The sequence below is a fragment of the Mauremys mutica genome, chromosome 2 (genome assembly GCF_020497125.1).
Source record: "Mauremys mutica isolate MM-2020 ecotype Southern chromosome 2, ASM2049712v1, whole genome shotgun sequence".
Classification (NCBI taxonomy): domain Eukaryota; kingdom Metazoa; phylum Chordata; order Testudines; family Geoemydidae; genus Mauremys; species Mauremys mutica.
Window position 1 is genome coordinate 28,993,090 of NC_059073.1, and position 17,312 is coordinate 29,010,401.

General features: G+C 45.2%; 1 protein-coding gene across 2 annotated transcripts in view; it reads left to right on the forward strand.

Moving 5' to 3' along the window:
* Nucleotides 1–7,534: 7,534 nt before the first annotated feature.
* The window catches only part of RAD21 (RAD21 cohesin complex component), a 34,445-nt gene continuing 24,667 nt past the window's right edge, over nucleotides 7,535–17,312 (forward strand). The window contains exon 1 of one of the 2 annotated variants that reach the window (XM_045006889.1): nucleotides 7,535–7,757. The gene's annotated coding sequence lies outside the window, so the exon portion shown is untranslated. Of the gene's footprint in view, nucleotides 7,758–12,113; nucleotides 12,134–17,312 lie in introns of those variants that run through there. The other variant, XM_045006890.1, reaches the window with a different exon arrangement.

A 17,312-nucleotide genomic window follows, 5' to 3' on the forward strand; every position in this document is an offset into this window, starting at 1 on the left:
TCTGGATGCACTGACTGGCTGGTGCATTTGACCAGAGGCTAGAAGTGAAAATAGGCCTCAGTTTCCTTTTAAATGTCACTGAATTGGTCCTATTCCCCATATGTTGGTGAAAGAGCATATAATCAACTACCAGCTCTCTTCCTGGAGTACAGTATGGAATGCAAATAACTGAGCAGAGCCAGATGAGAAATTCAGCGAAGTACTGGGAGCAGCATTCAAATCATAGGGTATGTTTCTTTTGCTGTGCAATGGCAGTTACAAGGCAACTGAGTCAGGAGGTCAATTTACATTTCGAGCATCAGGTCACTTCTACAGATCACTTTCCAATTTGAGTGAAATAGAGAAGCTACACAAGCAACATGAGTGATGAAAAATTAAATTATATTTTAAAAATCCTTTGCTTTAATGCTTTAGGGCAGGAGTGGGTAAACTATGGCCCGGGGGCCACATTTGGCCCTTCAGACGTTTTAATCCGGCCCTTGAGCTCCAGCCAGGGAGTGGGGTCAGGGGCTTGCCCCACTCTGCACATGCCGTGGCTCCGCACGGCTCCCGAAAGCAGCGGCATGTCCCCTGTCCGGTTCCTACATGTTAGGGGCAGCCAGGGGGCTCTGCACGCTGCCCCTGCCCCAAGCGTCACTCCCACAGCTCCCATTGGCTGGGAACCGAGGCCAATGGGAGCTGTAGGGACAGCACCTGCGGACAGGCAGCGCTCAAAGCCACCTGGCCGTGCCTCCGTGTAGGAGCCGGAGGGGGGACATGCTGCTGCTTCCAGGAGCTGCTTGAGGTAAGCACTGCCTGGAGCATGCATCCCTCACCCCATTCCATGCCTAACCCCCTGCCCTAGCCCTGATCCCCCTCCTGTCCACCGAACCCCTCACTCCCAGCCTGGAGTACCCTCCTGCACCCCCAGCCTCCCATTCCCAGCCCACCCCAGAGCCTGCACTCCCAGCCAGAGCCCTCACCCCCGCACCCCAACCCCTTGCCCCAGCCTGAAGCCCCTTCCCGCACCTGAACTCCTCATTTCTGGCCCCAACCCAGAGCCCTCACCCCCAGTTGGAGCCCTCACCCCCTCCCGCACCCCAACCCTCAATTTTGTGAGCATTCATGGCCCGCCATACAATTTCCATACCCAGATGTAGCCCTCCGGCCAGAAAGTTTTTCCACCCCTGCTCTGGGGTATTTATGGCAACTGAAGAAATGTTTTATTAAAAATAAATCTTTTGAACATGGACGTGGCCCTTTGAAACACTCATACAATAATTTATTCTTTGGTTTAAAATGAAGACAGTTCATTGATATTCTTTAAAAATGGTTGTTTAGTGGTTGGAGCTGGAGCTTTATGCATAAGGAAACAGAACATATTGTGCTGAGCTTCTGTCTAGGGAATCTTTTTGTTTGTTGTATTATAGTTTTAGTAATCTTTAGAAGAGCTTCCCACAATTATGTGGACGCTTAAATGATTGGCTTGATCATTGTATACAGTCATCATGTTTGAAAATCTCAATAACAGTTTAAACCAAATATTTTTACATCATGTGATTAAGCTCAGCTTCAGGCCATGCAAAGAGGCCATCTTAATTAACTGTGATGGGAGAGAAACAATCTCATGAGATGACAATCAATCAGAAATCTCTTGGACAAACTATGTAACATTAAATTAGACTGAAATCTTCTACAGTGATGAACAAGACCAGGTTGGAGAACAAGCTTACAGAGTGAATTGATCTTGATAGTCATGTTCAAACAGTGGACAACAGAGTAACGATGAAGAAATTATCATTCAGATAATTTAGATTTAAATTAGGCTACATTTAGATTGGAAGCTCTTTGTAGCTCAGGTTGTATGTCTGTACTTACTTCTGTGAAATGCTTTGGCATACTTTGGTAGCTCAATAATAATAATAATAAATATAGGAGGATCAGACACTAAAACGCTGAAAGAATTGCAAAAATTTGGCTATGCATCAAGAAAGGATCAAAACTACTTCTTAATGGCCTCATGATTCTAATCAGTCAATAGGTCTTATGGACAAGCTAATTTCAAGTATTTTAGATCTGATTTGCAAGAAAGGATTCAAGATCTGACTTGCAAGAAAGGATCCCTTCTGTAATAAGAAGTGCTTGACTACTAATATTAGAATTCAGCCCGAGTACCAGAATACCAAGAATACCCAAAGTAGGTGAGACAAAGAGTACAATGATTTTTAAGTCCATGGCTGTGAAAAAGACCTGAGTGATATTCAGGAGATATAAAAGAATGTTTTAGGAATGCATCATACTCTTCCCTACAGTTAAGCTCTGCTACTAATCAAGAATAATGTGGACTGTGACAGGTAAGTAAACAGCTGGCATACTACCCAGTAGTGGGGAGAAAATAATTGTTGGCCAAAGACCATGGGGCAAACCCTTCCTTTTATTAAAAGTGGTGTGTTATATTTAATATCCTGTTGAGAGCAAAAGGACTTCTGATTAAAATGCATGGAACTCCATATACGGACCGCTGAAATAACAAGTCAGTCTTGCTAAGACTAAAAATCTGTGGTTCCAGGGAGTTTAAGTGTTTCCAACCTGGTGCTTCAACCACTAAGCCACTGTATTGAGAAAAAAAGAAAGGGATTAGTAGTGTTACAGCAGGCATTTTCTGACAGAAGGCATCCTGGGAGCATTACTTTACCCAGCAAAGTTCCATGTGGGGCATAAGGAGAATCAGTGTTTGTTTTGGATAAAGATTCTAATGAGACACTTACGGAAAATGAATACTGAAAACTGCAAAATTGAGTCAAAGGAAGTGGGATCAGGAGACTAGACTGCATATTTTTACAGTATTGTTTGATATGCTACCATTTGCTAAGATTATATTATCGTCTGATATGATAGATTTGCTCAATTACAGTAATATTGTTTAAACCCTTGGAGGGAAAGTGGAGTTTTGTGGTATTTCAGGGTTCCAGCTTGTTTATGTGCTGATAGTCTATTAAAGAAATGTACAATATTGTTTTATAAGAAAGTTTCATTATGCTTATATATTTAAGGTCTCTTTGGGACAAGGATGATTTATGGCACTTTCTTTTATAGTTGATCCAATATGTTGTTTGACTTTTGTGTAGCCATGGTTTCACAGACTCGCTGATGCCTCATAGAGGTGACTGAAAAACATTCTATTCAGAAAAAAATGTTTCCTGGTTTTCTGTATTTCGTTTCTTCCCTCTAAAAAAAATTAGAGTCATTAGTATAAAAACAGAGTATTTGTTTACTAATCATCTACTCCTGCTGCTTATTTTCCACCTGCAGTCATAATCCTTTCTGTGAGATAATACATTTGGTTGCTAGGGAAATGCTTACTATTTTCAAACTTCCAAAACATGTGGTTCTGAAACCAAATTACTTCAAGCAAGGGAAAAGGTCTGGAGTGTGCAGGTGCCATGTCCAGCCATGGGAGGAAGTAGTTAATTAACGTTGTTGAGGAAAGGGAGAAGAAATATCCCTAGTGCTCCAGAGGGCAGGAGTGAGCTGTGAAGCTTGGAGGGAAGGCTGACAGCTGGGCCTCCAATAGGGAAGCAGGCTTTAAAAGGGGATGTTTGATTTATGGTATAGAGCCCTTTTTCCAGACTAATGAACCCTGTTTGTAGAGTCCGTAGCAAAACGGCCTGAAGGCAAGGGAAGTGATTTTTTGCTGCCTGGTAATAACAGGACTGTTTGTTTTGCTTCCCAAGAAAGCCAAGAGCTGTGTCTGAAGGATTTGTGTCTGAGATCAAGCAACTTATCAGGCCTCCAGCATGGTTGTGTGGCCCCTAATAGATCAATCTGGAGGGCAGTAGTTTGCATCTGAACTCAAATGACAAACATCATGACTGTGCGTTCGCTAGCCTAGATGAAGGTTCTCTTTGCATTACTTGTTCAGGGAGAATCTGTAATAACGACAGTTTACCTCTGGCCAAAGACAATGTCCTGACCTAATGTACCTATGGTAGAAAGTAGATTAGACCCTGCTGGCACTCATGGGCACTAGTCCTTTTTCACACCCGGATTCAAATTGTGCATTGTGGAGAAAAGCAATGGTACTCTCTTGAGTTCTGCCAACAAATGCTGCCTGTTTGAGATAACTATTCATGGACTTCTCTAGGCTCTGCTTTTCCTTGGTGGGGTGAAGATGCTAGCCTGGGATCTGGGGTCTTCTCAGTTGCTCCTTAATAGGATTCTGAGATGGTAACAGCAACAGGAACACTGATGTCTGATCTACACATAGATTTTGCACCAGAGTAGTTATGTCAGTTAGGTACTGATATAGCTATACCAGTAAAACCTCTAGTGTGACAGTGTTATATTGATTCACATATAGGAATAAGCTTTACCCGTATAAGCCCCTTTATAGCAATATAATTATGTACACATACCATTTCAACTATACCAGTACAATTAAAGTGGTACAACTTTGTGTTTGGCAAGGTCTTAGTTAACAGAGCAATTAAGCTTACAGCTTGCATGTATTGTATCAGAACTGTTTAACACTAAACAAGAGATGTTAATGATCCCAAGTGTCCAACTGCTCAGTCAGGGACAGTACACATCACCACCCCCATGCAGTACATCAGCAGACCCGCCAGCCATTCTGCTACCTCATCATTCATCACCCGACTTGTTCAGGAACTGTCCCACCAGTTTGATTCATTTGGCCAGCAAGCAGATACACCTCAGTGTTCTCAACTCTCACAATTTTATCACAAATCTTGTGATATTTGGTGTTTCCCTTAAGGCCCTCAGCTCCTGAACTCATAAGATTGCACAGGAATCTTGGCTTTCATTTTCAAAAAGTAAGTTCCTTGTCTTCATGATTGCAGAAAAAAGCTTGAAGATGTGTCCCCAGTGTAAGCTAAAGGCTCAGAAACCAAAGGACAAATAGACTCATAGACTTTAAGGTCAGAAGGGACCATCGTGATCATTTAGTCTGACATCCTGCACGTTGCAGGCCACAAAACCTCACTCATCCACTCCTGAAATAGACCCCTAACCTCTGGCTGAGTTACTGAAGTCCTCAAATCATGGTTTAAAGACATCAAGTTACAGAGAATTCACCATTTACACTAGTTTAAACCTGCAAGTGGGCTGTGCCCCATTCTGCATAGGAAGGCGAAAAATCCCCGGCGTCTCTGCCAATCAGACCCAGAGGAAAATTCCTTCCCAACCCCAAATATGGTTCTCAGTTAGACACTGAGCATGTGGGCAAGACCCACCAGGCAGATACCTGGAAAAGAATTCTCTGTAGTAACTTAGAGCCCTCCCCATCTAGTGTGCCGTCTCCAGCCTTTGGGGATCTTTGCTACCGGCAGTCGCTGACTGGGCACATGCCATTGTAGGCAGTCCCATCATACATTCACCTCCATAAACTTATCAAGCTCAGTCTTGAAGCCAGTTAAGTTTTTTGCCCACACTGCTCCCTTTGGAAGGCTGTTCCAGAACTTCACTCCTCCAATGGTTAGAAATCTTCACCTAATTTTGAGCCTAAACTTGTTTATATCCATTTGTCCTTCTGTCCACATTGGTGCTTAACTTAAATAACTCCTCTCCCTCCTTGGTATTTATCCCTTTGATATATTTATAGAGAGTAATCATTTTTCCCCTGAGCCTTCTTTTGGTTAGGCTAAACAAGCCAAGCTCTTTGAGTCTCCTTTCATAAGGTAGGTTTTCCATTCCTCAGATCATCCTAGTAGCCCTTCTCTGCACCTGTGTCAGTTTGAATTCATCTTTCTTAAACATGGGAGACCAGAATTGCACACAGTATTCCAGATGAGGTCTCATCAGTGCCTTGTATAATGGTATTAATACTTCCCTCTCTCTCGTGGAAATACCTCGCCTGATGCATCCTAGGACGGCATTAGCATTTTTCAAGGCTGCATTACATTGACAGCTCATAATCATCCTGTGACCAAACAATGTACCCAGGTTTTTCTCTACCTCTGTCACTTCCAACTGATAACTAAAAAGACCCAAAAATGAATTATTATTTTTAAATGTAATGATCTTGGGAACAAGACTCATGACTTTTCAATGCTTCAGCAGAGTTGCCAGCTCTTGTGAATTAAGTATGAGTTACAGATTTTGGCACCCACAGAGGGCACTATTGCAGTGATGTCAGAAGCTCCTCCATTCCTGCGATTTTTGGGGCTTGCGGCAGAGAGCTCTGATCATTTTCCAGATCCATTTTACAGACCTCATACAGAAGGCAATATGGGGAGAGGTGGGAAAATAGGAGGTGAGAGAGTCAAGACAATAATAGGTAGGGCCCTACCAAATTCATGGCCATGAAAAACACATCACAGACTGTTAAAATTGGTCTCCCCATGAAATCTGGTCTTTTGTATACTTTTACCCCATAGTACCCTATAGTATAGGGTAAAAGTACACAAAAGTACATAGCATTTCTCAAACTGGTGGTCTTGACCCAAAAGGGGGTTGCATGCCTATTGTAGGGGGGTTGCAGTAGTCCCATTCCTTACTTCTGCACTGCTTTCAGAACTGGGAAGCCTGAGAGCAGTGCTACTGGCCGGGCACGCAGCGCTGAAGGCAGAAGTAAGAGTAGCAATACGGTGCCCTTCCTTCAATTGCCTTGCAAAACTCCCCTTTGAGTTGGGACCCCCAGTCTGAGAAATGCTGAATTAAGTGCTTTACATGTGCATATTTTGCTGTTTTTAAATACATAGTCCTGCTTTGTTACAACACTGTGAAATTTAAGATTTAAATATCTGAAACCATGAAATTCAAGATTTAAAAAATGCTATGACTGTGACATTTACCAAAAATGGACCATGGATTTGGTAGGGCCGTAGTAATAGAAATGGATGGCAGTTCCCCTGTCGGGGGGAGGTGGAGAGAGCAAGGAGAAGGTAAGTGGACTGTCCATCTGAGAAACTAGGGAGAGGCATGTATTTGTGTGTGCACTAAAGGCTGACTCTTCAGGCTGAAATTATCAGGTTAGCAGAGGAGGGATGTACAAAGTCAAGAGACTAAAAACATGATTTGATTGGCGGCAAAATTATGAGATTAAAAAGCCCCCCATCTCACTCGAGGGGGGGTTGTCATCTGACTCAGGCTTTTTGATCCCCACCCCTGCCCTGAGGCTGATCCCTGCATGCAGTGTTGGGGTTGACAGTATTTCCTAAGCCTGATGCCAGGGGCTGTAACTATGCAGCTCCCCAGCCACAGACCTGCAGCCATGTACCCCAGCAACTGCACTAGCCACTCCTGCCCTAGAGGGGGCGCTACCACCGCCCTCTCCCTTTCCGGGCGAGCCGCTTCCACCACACCGGCTCAGTGACCCCGCGCAATTCCTCTTCCTTGGCTCGTTCTCCACGCTCCGGGCCCTAGCCCCGCCCCCTTTCCTTGGGCCTTGTGAGTTTCAGCGGTTACGCATGCGCCTTTTCAGCACCTTTCGACGCTCCGCCCTTTCCTTCGTTCTGCTACCGGAAGGCAAGGGCTGGGGCGCATGCGCATTTGGTATCTTCTTGCACTCCCGGAGCCCTGATCGTCATAGTGGCTGCAGTTCCACGCATGCGTGTTTGGTCCCTGTGCCGGGAGGGGCGCATTTTAACAGTAAACATCCTGCCGATTTGAACGGCGGGTTTGGGCGGCAGGAAGGGCTGCGGCCGCCATCTTGTTTGTTTGAGTGGCTCGGATCGGGGAGGAGGCGGAGCGGTGTAGTTACCGAGCCCGGCCCCGCCAGCCGCTGCATTGGCCTCCCCTGCCGCCACGCAAGATTCGGGGTAAGGAGCCGGCCTCGCTGCGCCCGCCCCGGCGGAGCAGGCAGCGCGTCCCGCGGGGAGCTCTGCAGCCGTCCGAAGGGCGGGGGCGGCCGGGCTCAGTGCTGCGCTTCCTCCGGGACGCGGAGAGGCCTAGTCCTCGCCGCCCCATGCTGCGGCTGGGCAGCCCCGGCCCGCTGCTCCTGGGGACCCTCCAGCCGAGTCCGGGAGGCGGAGAGACGTGGGGGGGGGGGTCGCGGGGCTTTAATGTGTCTCCGGGGGCCGCTTCCCCAGAGGCGCGCGGGGTGCTGCGGCCAGTGCCTGCGGGAGCCGGGCGGGCTGCTCTCTAGTCCGCTGTCCCCTGGAGCTCGCCCCGCTGCCGAGCCGAGACGGGTGAGGCCCGTGAGGGAGCCCCGGGCAGGCAGCGCGGAGCAGTTCGACGTGAGCCAGCTGGGGGGGGGGGGGCTGCTGCTGCTGCTGCAAAACTTCCCCGTAAGCGAAGGTGACGTGCCCCAAAGTCCCCGCTTCCCGACCCCTCGGGTGCGGCCCTGAGCTGCTGGAGGTGAGGGGCTGCTGCCGGCATCGGATCCGTGTCCAGTCCGGGCACCGGACAGGTGATTGGGCGGGGGGGGGGGGTTAGTGCGTGTCTGAATGCCGTGCGCTTTTAAATGTGAAGCGATCAGAGGCACTCTGTAAAAATGTTTGCTTCCCTCTGTACGGGTCAACTAATTTATATTCTTGTCGACTATTATGTGGGACACTATTTCGCGAGCCTTTTGCTGAAACTGTAATCTCTGGGATTGGGTTTATGGGGGGTTGTTTGGCGTGTGGGAAGTGAAGGTTTAGAAGGGAGGACCTGAAAGGGAAAAGTTTGAGAACCCACTTACACTAGAAAATTATATTTTGGGGGGTTCAGATCAGCCCTATATTAGTAGAGATGGATAATCTAGGGCTTTTCTACTAGCAACAGTTCATGCAATAGCTAGTGATTAGTTTAAGTGGTGCATCAAAGGGATATCCGTGTTACATATGCTAGATTTTTAGAGTTAGAAGAAGTTTTGGGGACAATAGGATTGCCTGTATTGCTCTCTACATGCTTATAATATTTGTAGCTCTGTACTGTAATGACTGTAATCTAATCCTGTCTTCATGGTTTCATCTGGTCTGCAGAAGTTAGGAAGGATCTCACACACACACACAGGTTCCTGATGTACAGTTGTATTCTGGAGGTGGTGGGGGGGTTGGGTTCACCTTCCCCTGAAGCATCCTGCCACACCTAGAGATGGGATACCAGTTGGGATGGACTGGTGCTCGGAAGTGGTACAGAGACTCTTGCTCACATGCTTATGGTCTAGCTGATCACTAGGTTTGGTGTTTGGAAGGAATTTTCCCCAAGATCAGATTGGCAGGGACCATGGGATTTTTTTCACTTTCCTCTGCAGCATGAGAGGAAGCATGGATTGTGTGCTAGGATGTATCTCAACTAAGCGATTCTCTGCCATCACAGAGATCTTGGGATCCCTGCTGTTCTCAACTCATGGTGTGCAACAGTTTAGCCTCCTAAGGACTAAAATGTTTTTTTAAGTGAAGTCAGTGGACTCAACGTAGGGGTAAATGGGTGAAACTTAATGATTTGTGATGTGCAGGAGGTCAGAATCTGTGATATTGTGATTCCTTTTGGCTTTTCTGAAACCTGCCCCAGAATCACCCTGCCTGCCAAAGTTCAGCTGTAAGACATATTTTCCTTTTTAAAATTTTGTTGTTTGGTTTTTTTTTGGTTGCTGTGTCTTATTTAAATTAATTTACCTTATTTGTTGAATTTGAACACTTTGAACAAGAATATTGCAAAATTTCAAAAGTAGTTTCTTTGGTCAAGATTCAGCAAACACACATGCTCTCTTTCACAAATTTGAGTAGTCTTATTGACCTGTGTTTGTAGGATGGGGGCCTTAGTTTACTTTCTAAAGACTCATTGTAAGCATGTGGCATGCTGTGAATTTGTAAACAGTAATTAAAACAAAATGAACCCAGTATATTGACAATCAGAGAAAGTGAGTATAGTGGGAAAATTGGCAGATATGTTATTTAAGTTAGTCAAGTATAGAGAAGTATCAGAGGGGTAGCCGTGTTAGTCTGGATCTGTAAAAGCAACAAAGAATCCTGTGGCACCTTATAGACTAACAGACATTTTGCAGCATGAGCTTTCGTGGGTGAATACCCACTTCTTCAGATGCAAGTCTGGTATTCACCCATGAAAGCTCATGCTGCAAAACGTCTGTTAGTCTATAAGGTGCCACAGGATTCTTTGTTGCAAGTATAGAGAAGAACTGTGAGGAACTTTAGGGACCTAACCAAGCTAGATAAATGGACAGATACTGTGGACTAAGTTCAGTGTTGGTAAAAGCAAAGTAATGTCCATTGACGGAGGAAATTTGAACTAGCCTGGCCATTAACTTAACTCTGGAAAGAGGCCTGGGCCTCATTGTGGAGTGAAGACCTACTCAGTGTGCAGCTGTGGTCAAAAAAGCAAAGAAGACATTAAGATGCACAAGTAACAGGATGGAGAATAATATTAAAACTCTGCTATTATGTAAATCAATTGAATACCCTCATCTGGAATATTATGTGCAGGTCACCTGACTCAGAAAAGGCTATAGCAAAATTAAAGGGGCTGAGGGAAGGGCAGCAAGAATGTGGTGTATGAAAAAACTATAGTATGAGAAGTGACTGCAAAGATTGGGATTTTTTACCTTAAGACACAAATATGATGTAACATGATAAAAAGTATATAAAATAATGATATAGAGAAGATAGATCAGGAACGTTGGCTCTCCCTTTCTCTTAACTAAGAACAAAGGAACACGATGGCAGATTCAAACTGATAAAAGGAATTTTTCATGCAGTGTATGATTAAAATGTGGAAGAGCCCAAGATTTTAGCTAGATTCAAAGAGCTGTTGGACACTTATATGGCTAACAAGTATTTCCAGAATTACAATAGTTTAATGCTAATAAATTTTAGAAGGGCTATTAAACAATGCTTTAGGTTTAACCCAGTCTCTAATGACTGGGAATTAGGATGAGACTTTCTGGGGGGCAGATTACCCCCACATCAGCCCATTCTGAGGTTTCTTGCACCTTCCTCAGACACATCTGGTACTGGCCATTGTCCAAGACAGGATGCTGGGGTAGATGGAATTGCCATAGTGAATTAGACCCACGGTCCAACATTCTTTTTTTTCAGTTTTACTTTATATACACGGTGTCATCAAATGTACAGGCATAGTATAGTCAGTTTTCCTGTGATTGTTTTGGGCTTTCCACACAACATAGACACACACTTTAAACAAAATAGGAATGCTTGATTATCAAAACACAAATAGGCAGGAGGGCTCAAGGATGACTGTGGCATTTGAAATAATTTTAAGTTGATTAGACTTCAGTTTGGTGTCCCTTTTTAAAAGGACATCTCTTGACAGGTTGAAAATTTGATCATAGTAGAAAGTTTCCCAATCTGAGGTGAGTGGGGCTGCCTGTGAGGTGTCCAGTAGGATTGCTGGGCAGAAGACTAGATTACTGTGTAGAACAGTGGTTCTCAACTAGAGGTTGGGGGCCATGAGTGGGTTTCGGGGGGCTGCCAAGCATGGCCAGCGTTAAACTTGCTAGGACCCCAGGGCAGAAAAGCCAAAGTCCTACCATGCAGGACTGCAGCCTGGTGCCCCAAGCATCCCCACCTGGGGCTAAAGCCAAAGCCTGAGCAACTTAGCTTCACAGCGCCCCTTGTGGCATCGGCCCCTGGGCAGTTGTCCTGCTTGCTTCCCCCTAATGTCAGCCCTAGCGTTTATATGCAGAAAAACAGTTGTTGTGGCACAGCTGGGCTGTGGAGTTTTTAAAGCCGGGGCGACAACTCAGAAAGAAAAAGGTTGAGAACCCCCGGTGTAGAGGAAAGTTGTAGGATCCCAGATCTGATTCATTGCTTCTCTAGTTAAAATGCCAGGTGGCTACTTGAAAGTAATTAATTACCCTTCCTGCATCTGCTGTGAGCCCTAATATTGTTGGCTGCGGGAGCAACTCACATGCACAGGTGTATAGTCAGGGAGTACCATGCCAACCCAAGCTTCTCTTTGCACATCTAGCAGTTAGTTCAGCATTGGGTTGTATCAAATGTCGTATTGCTCTCCCCACCGCCATCTGCCTGCACTTTTCTGGAGAGAAGAGTCAGACCAAAAAAAAGTAAAGGAGAGAAAACAAGAAAGCAACAAGGAAAAGAAAATATACTGAAAAGAGAGGACAGAAGCGTGACGAAAAAGGCAGCAACCGTTGCTGCCATGCTGCAAAGGATCATGCGTGGTGCCTGTGCACTAGTGCACCCCAGATGGGGATTCCAAGAATAAAATGTTGGTGAGCACTTCAGTAATAATTCCACTGGAAATGTATTTTTAAAATTTGTACAAGCTGCATGTGAATGTATTCTCATTGCAGTATTGGGATAGTGCATTAGAACTTAGAAGTGATGCTGACTTGTGTATTAGTTCAAGCAGACTGCATTGCATAAAGTAGACATTGCAAATAGAAATTAATGTTTTAATGTAAGATGTTGTAACTTATAAATGCATTTGTTAAATTATTTTTAGTCTGATCACTCTTTAATTTTTTTCCTCTATTTATATGTATAATTTTCTGGGGTAGCACGTCCATAATATATGGAGGAAAACTGCTAATCTCTGCCAGAAGCAATTTACTTTATTTCCTCTTTTCAAGATTTTCAATACACCTCTACCCCGGTATAACGCGGTCCTCAGGAACCAAACTTCCCTACCATGTTACAGGTGAAACCCTGTTATATCGGGGTAACAGTGGCAGGGCTCCAGCAGTGATTTAAAGAGCCCGGGGTCCTTTAAATCACCACCCGAGCCCTGTTGCTGGAGCCCCGGGGTAGCGGTGGCAGGGATCCAATAGTGATTTAAAGAGCCCCATGCTCCGGCTGCTGCAGGGAGCCCAGGCCCTTTAAATCGTCCATGGAGCCCTGCTGCTGCAGCTCCAGAGTGGCGAGGCTCCAGCCGTGATTTAAAGGGCCGGGGCTCCCCGCAGCAGCCAGTGTCCCAGGCCCTTTAAAGCGCTACCCAAGCCCTGGTGCCTGAGCCCCAGGGTTACCGCGCTATATGCGAACCCGTGTTATATCGGGACGCATTATATCAGGGTAGAGGTGTACTTGATACAAGGAACTCTCATTCTTCTCTAATGTTGCCCTTGAGTTTCAGGCTCTCCATAACCCTAGCATAGATTTAGCAATTCTCTGTGCTAGTCCCGTGAAACATCAGCATGCTGACCACTTACCATTTGGGCTTCCTGTCCCCATCTTCCCCACAACAAAAGTGTAATAGGTTCCCAGCCCTGTTTGTTGTATTAATGACTTGTGTGAAAAGATTAAACCTTTCCCTGTCACATTGGGGAGCACTTCTTCCTCTCTCCCTTCCCCCCCTCCCCCAAAATGCCCATGTATATTCCCAGAATAGAAAGAAATAAACAATTTGTCCTCACAAGGAACTAACTTTGTTACCCCTTAGCATTTAGTGCTTGTGTGTTCCTGGCACCATTGGAAAGTTACTTCCTCTTGTAGCTCTAATGTGGGGAACATGCAGACCAAGTGCAGCAATATTGTCGAAAGATAGTAGTGGCAATATATCCATGCTAGCAGCTGCTATCTGTGCTGTCAGGGAACTGGAATGAATACAGTTGTTTGTGTCTTATTGGTCCACATAATGCTTTTCATGTTTAATGGGAAGCCTTCATTAGATTTTCAGGTTTGAGTCAAGTATGTTTGATCTTTCCCTGAAGTTCAAGCTATATATTTTGAACTGATTGTGAAATCTAATGATTATGCCAATCCACAAAAAAATCAAAGAACAGTTTTTACAACTGGAGTTGGAAGGTTGTGACAGATTTAATGCTGATGGCTTTAACTCCTCACTCCTTCTTCATGCTCTTATGCCTAATGTTTTTGAGAAATATTTCATTGTACAACAAACCCACCTCATAGATTTGTGAAATACTTTTTTAAACCCATTGCACTGAGAAATACAGTTTTTGATTTATAGTGTCCCCTTTCATTTGATGATCTGGGTAATTCCCATAAAATTGCTCCTTTGGCGGGTCTTTTGGAGGATCCTCCGCATTTTTCCCCCCTCCCCCCAGCTTTCAGTGAGGGTGCAACAGATTTCTGTCCTTGGTTCCTTTCTCTACCCACCGTTAACGTGAAGAGGGAGAAATCTCATTTGCAGATACAAATGCAACTACAGTAACTCCTCGCTTAACGTTGTAGTTATGTTCCTGAAAAATGTGACTTCAAGCGAAACGATGTTAAGTGAATCCAGTTTTCCCATAACAATTAATGTAAATGGGGAAGGGGGAGGTAGGTTCCAGGGAAATTTTTTTCACCAGACAAAAGACATATATACACACACACACACAGTATAAGTTTTAAACAAACAATACTGTTCACAGCGATGATGATTGTGAAGCTTGGTTGAGGTAGCGAAGTCAGAGGGTGGGCTATTTCCCAGGGAATGCCTTACTGCTAAATGATGAACTAGCTTTTGACTGGGTCATCAAGGGTTAACCCACTGTTGTTAATGTAGCCTCACACTCTACAAGGCAGCAGAATGGGAGGGAGGGGAGACAGCATGGCAGACAGAGACACACACCCTGTGTGAGAGAGATGTGCATTGCCCCTGTAAGTAGGCTGACTCCCTCTAAGTACACTGCTGTGTTAATTAATCAGCAAGTTGAGACAGCAGGTGCTCCCAAGAAGCTCCCTTGGGCCTGACCCTGGTCCTGTTGTTCTCTCCTCCCCTCCCCCCATGGAGGTGGGGTGCAGGGGGGAGGGGGACACCCTGACATTAGCTCTCCTCTCTCCCCACCTGCATAGCAAGCAGGAGGCTCCCAGGAGCAGCTCCAAGGCAGAGGGCAGGAGCAGCACATGGCAGTGGGGGGACGGACAGCTGAACTGCTGGCAATTGATAGCCTGCTGGGCGGCTGCGGCACATGGAACTTATGGGAGCGGGGAGCTGATGCGGGGCTGCCAGTCCACCCTGATTCCAAGACCCCACCAGCTAGCTCCAACGGGCTGCTCTTCCTGCAAGCAGTGGACAATGCAGGCGGCTTCCAAACAAGGTTATAAGGGAGGATTGCACAACTTTAAACGGGCATGTTCTCTGATCAACAAGGTAACAACAAAACAATGTTAACCAGGATGACTTTAAGTGAGGAGTTACTGTACCACAACTATTTCTGGTGACTCTCAGATCTTCCTCTACTCCAAGCCTATCTTTCTAGCCAAACAACAAGCTCAACATGGCTGAAAGTGAGCTCTTCACCTTCCCCTCACCTCCCTTTTCTTTCATTGTGAACAATACCACCATCTTTCCTGTCACTGAGGCCTGTAACCTGGCTGCCCTCTTCAACTCAGTCCTCTGTGAGATCTTGCATTCAGGCTCTAACTCTTGCCAATTCTTTCTGCATACGATCTCTAAGATTTGGCCTTTTCTTTCATCCACACTGCTAAAACTCTGATCCAAGCTCTCATCATCTCATTTCCCAATTAGTGCAACATCCTTTTCTCTAGCCTTGACAAATGCAAATTTGCCCCGCTCAGATCCATTCGGATTGCTACTGCAAAAATCGTTCTCATGGCACATTGCTTGATTACATCACCCCCTCTCTCTGAATCCCTCACAAGCTCTCCCTTCTCTTATCACATCAAACATAAGCTACTTGCCTTCACATTCAAGGCCCTTTGAGTCCTGTCCCCACCCTAGCTATAATCTCTCATTCACTCTTGAGGGTTGAGTCCTGCCTCGGAACAGCTTGTAATGCTAACCTCCATCATCCACTCCTTAATCTTCAAAGGAGTGCTTTTTTTACAGTGGCCCCTCATATGTTGGAGGAGCTCCCTATAAACATCTGTAAAACTTAACTCATTATACTACTTAAAAACTTTTTCCATGATCCTGCAAAAAAATTGGCAGCCTAACCATTGTTAATGTGCTGAGACGCTATCTGTAATGCTGACCTATATTGTCACAGTGTTTCCTTGTACTCCTCCATTTATCTGCCTGTATCCATCTGTCTCTTGTCTTATACCTGTGCTGTAAGGTCTTTGGGGCACAAACTGCTTTGGTGGTTTGTTTTTTGTTCTGTTTGTACAGTGTCTAGCACAGTGGGATCCCAGTTCGTGACTGGAGCTTGTTGGTACTATGGTAATACTATAGGGCTAATAAAACACATTACATGAGTGGGCATGCTGAGATCTGGTTGCAGAATATTGCACAACTGTGGAGTAACTGAAAGAATGTAAGGGTATGTCTATTGCAATTAAACACCTGTGGATGTTGTCAGGGGCTGTTTAATTGCAGTGTAGACTTCTGGACTCAGGCTGGAGCCTGGGCTCGAGGACCTTGCATGGTGGAAGGGTCCCAGAGCTTGGGACGCAGCCTTAGCCAGGAAGTCTACACTGCAATGAAACAGTCCTGCAGCTTGAGCCCAGTGAACCTGATTCACCTGGCACAGGCCAGCTGCAGTTTATTTGCAGTTTAGACATTGCACTTCTGTAAACCTTTGGGACCACAGGTTTAAACCTGTCCTGGAATCACAGGAAGCCTGCATTCTGTATGCTACCTTGCATCTTGGAAACTTTCCAGCAGGAGACAATTGTCAGTTTTGCTAGAAATTGATACTCCTCTGCTTGATGCATCAAATTAAACTGCTCTGCTTCTAGTGTCACATGTTGTGCCTGCTGGGGAGGTGTTCTATATAGGAGCTTTAAAGGCATAGGTTTGATCCTCCATTGTAGGTACAGTGAGAGCGAGAGAAGGTGTCTGTGCCTGCTGCAGTAGCAGCAGCCGGGGCTGTCAGGCAGCCCCCAGCAGGGCTCGGACTGTTAGTCTCGAATATTTTCGGTAAAAGTCACAGACAGGCTGTGGGCTTCTATGAATTTTTGTTTATTGCCTGTTACCTGTTCATGACTTTTACTAAAAATACCTGTGACAAAATCTTAACCCGTATGAAACTAATAATTAAGGTTTCCCCATAAGCTAGTGGTGGGACTGTAGTCTTATGTCTATCTCATATTTTGGTGACCAGTCCCTTTATAAATACAGTATATTTTCCCTTCTCAAAGCTGCTATACAAAAGGACAACAGGAAAACAATGTTACACTCAGAGGGAAAGGGCTGTAGATAATAAGAGTCCTTTAGAAAGGTTGGAATAAACCAGTGGTTCTCAAACTTTTTTTTTTTTTTTTTTACTGGTGACCCCTTTCACATAGCAAGCCTCTGAGTGCGACCCCCCCCCTTACAAATTAAAAACACTTGTTTATATATTTAACACCATTATAAATGCTGGAGGCAAAGTGGGGTTTGGGGTGGAGATTGACACCTCGCGACCCCCCCATGTAATAACTTTGCAACCCCCCACCCCCACCCCGAGGAGTCCTGACCCTCAGTTTGAGAACCCCTGGAATAAACATATGGAAGGCTTGTAGAATGAGTAGAGATCTTAACTTTTTGTTTTGGAATGAAAA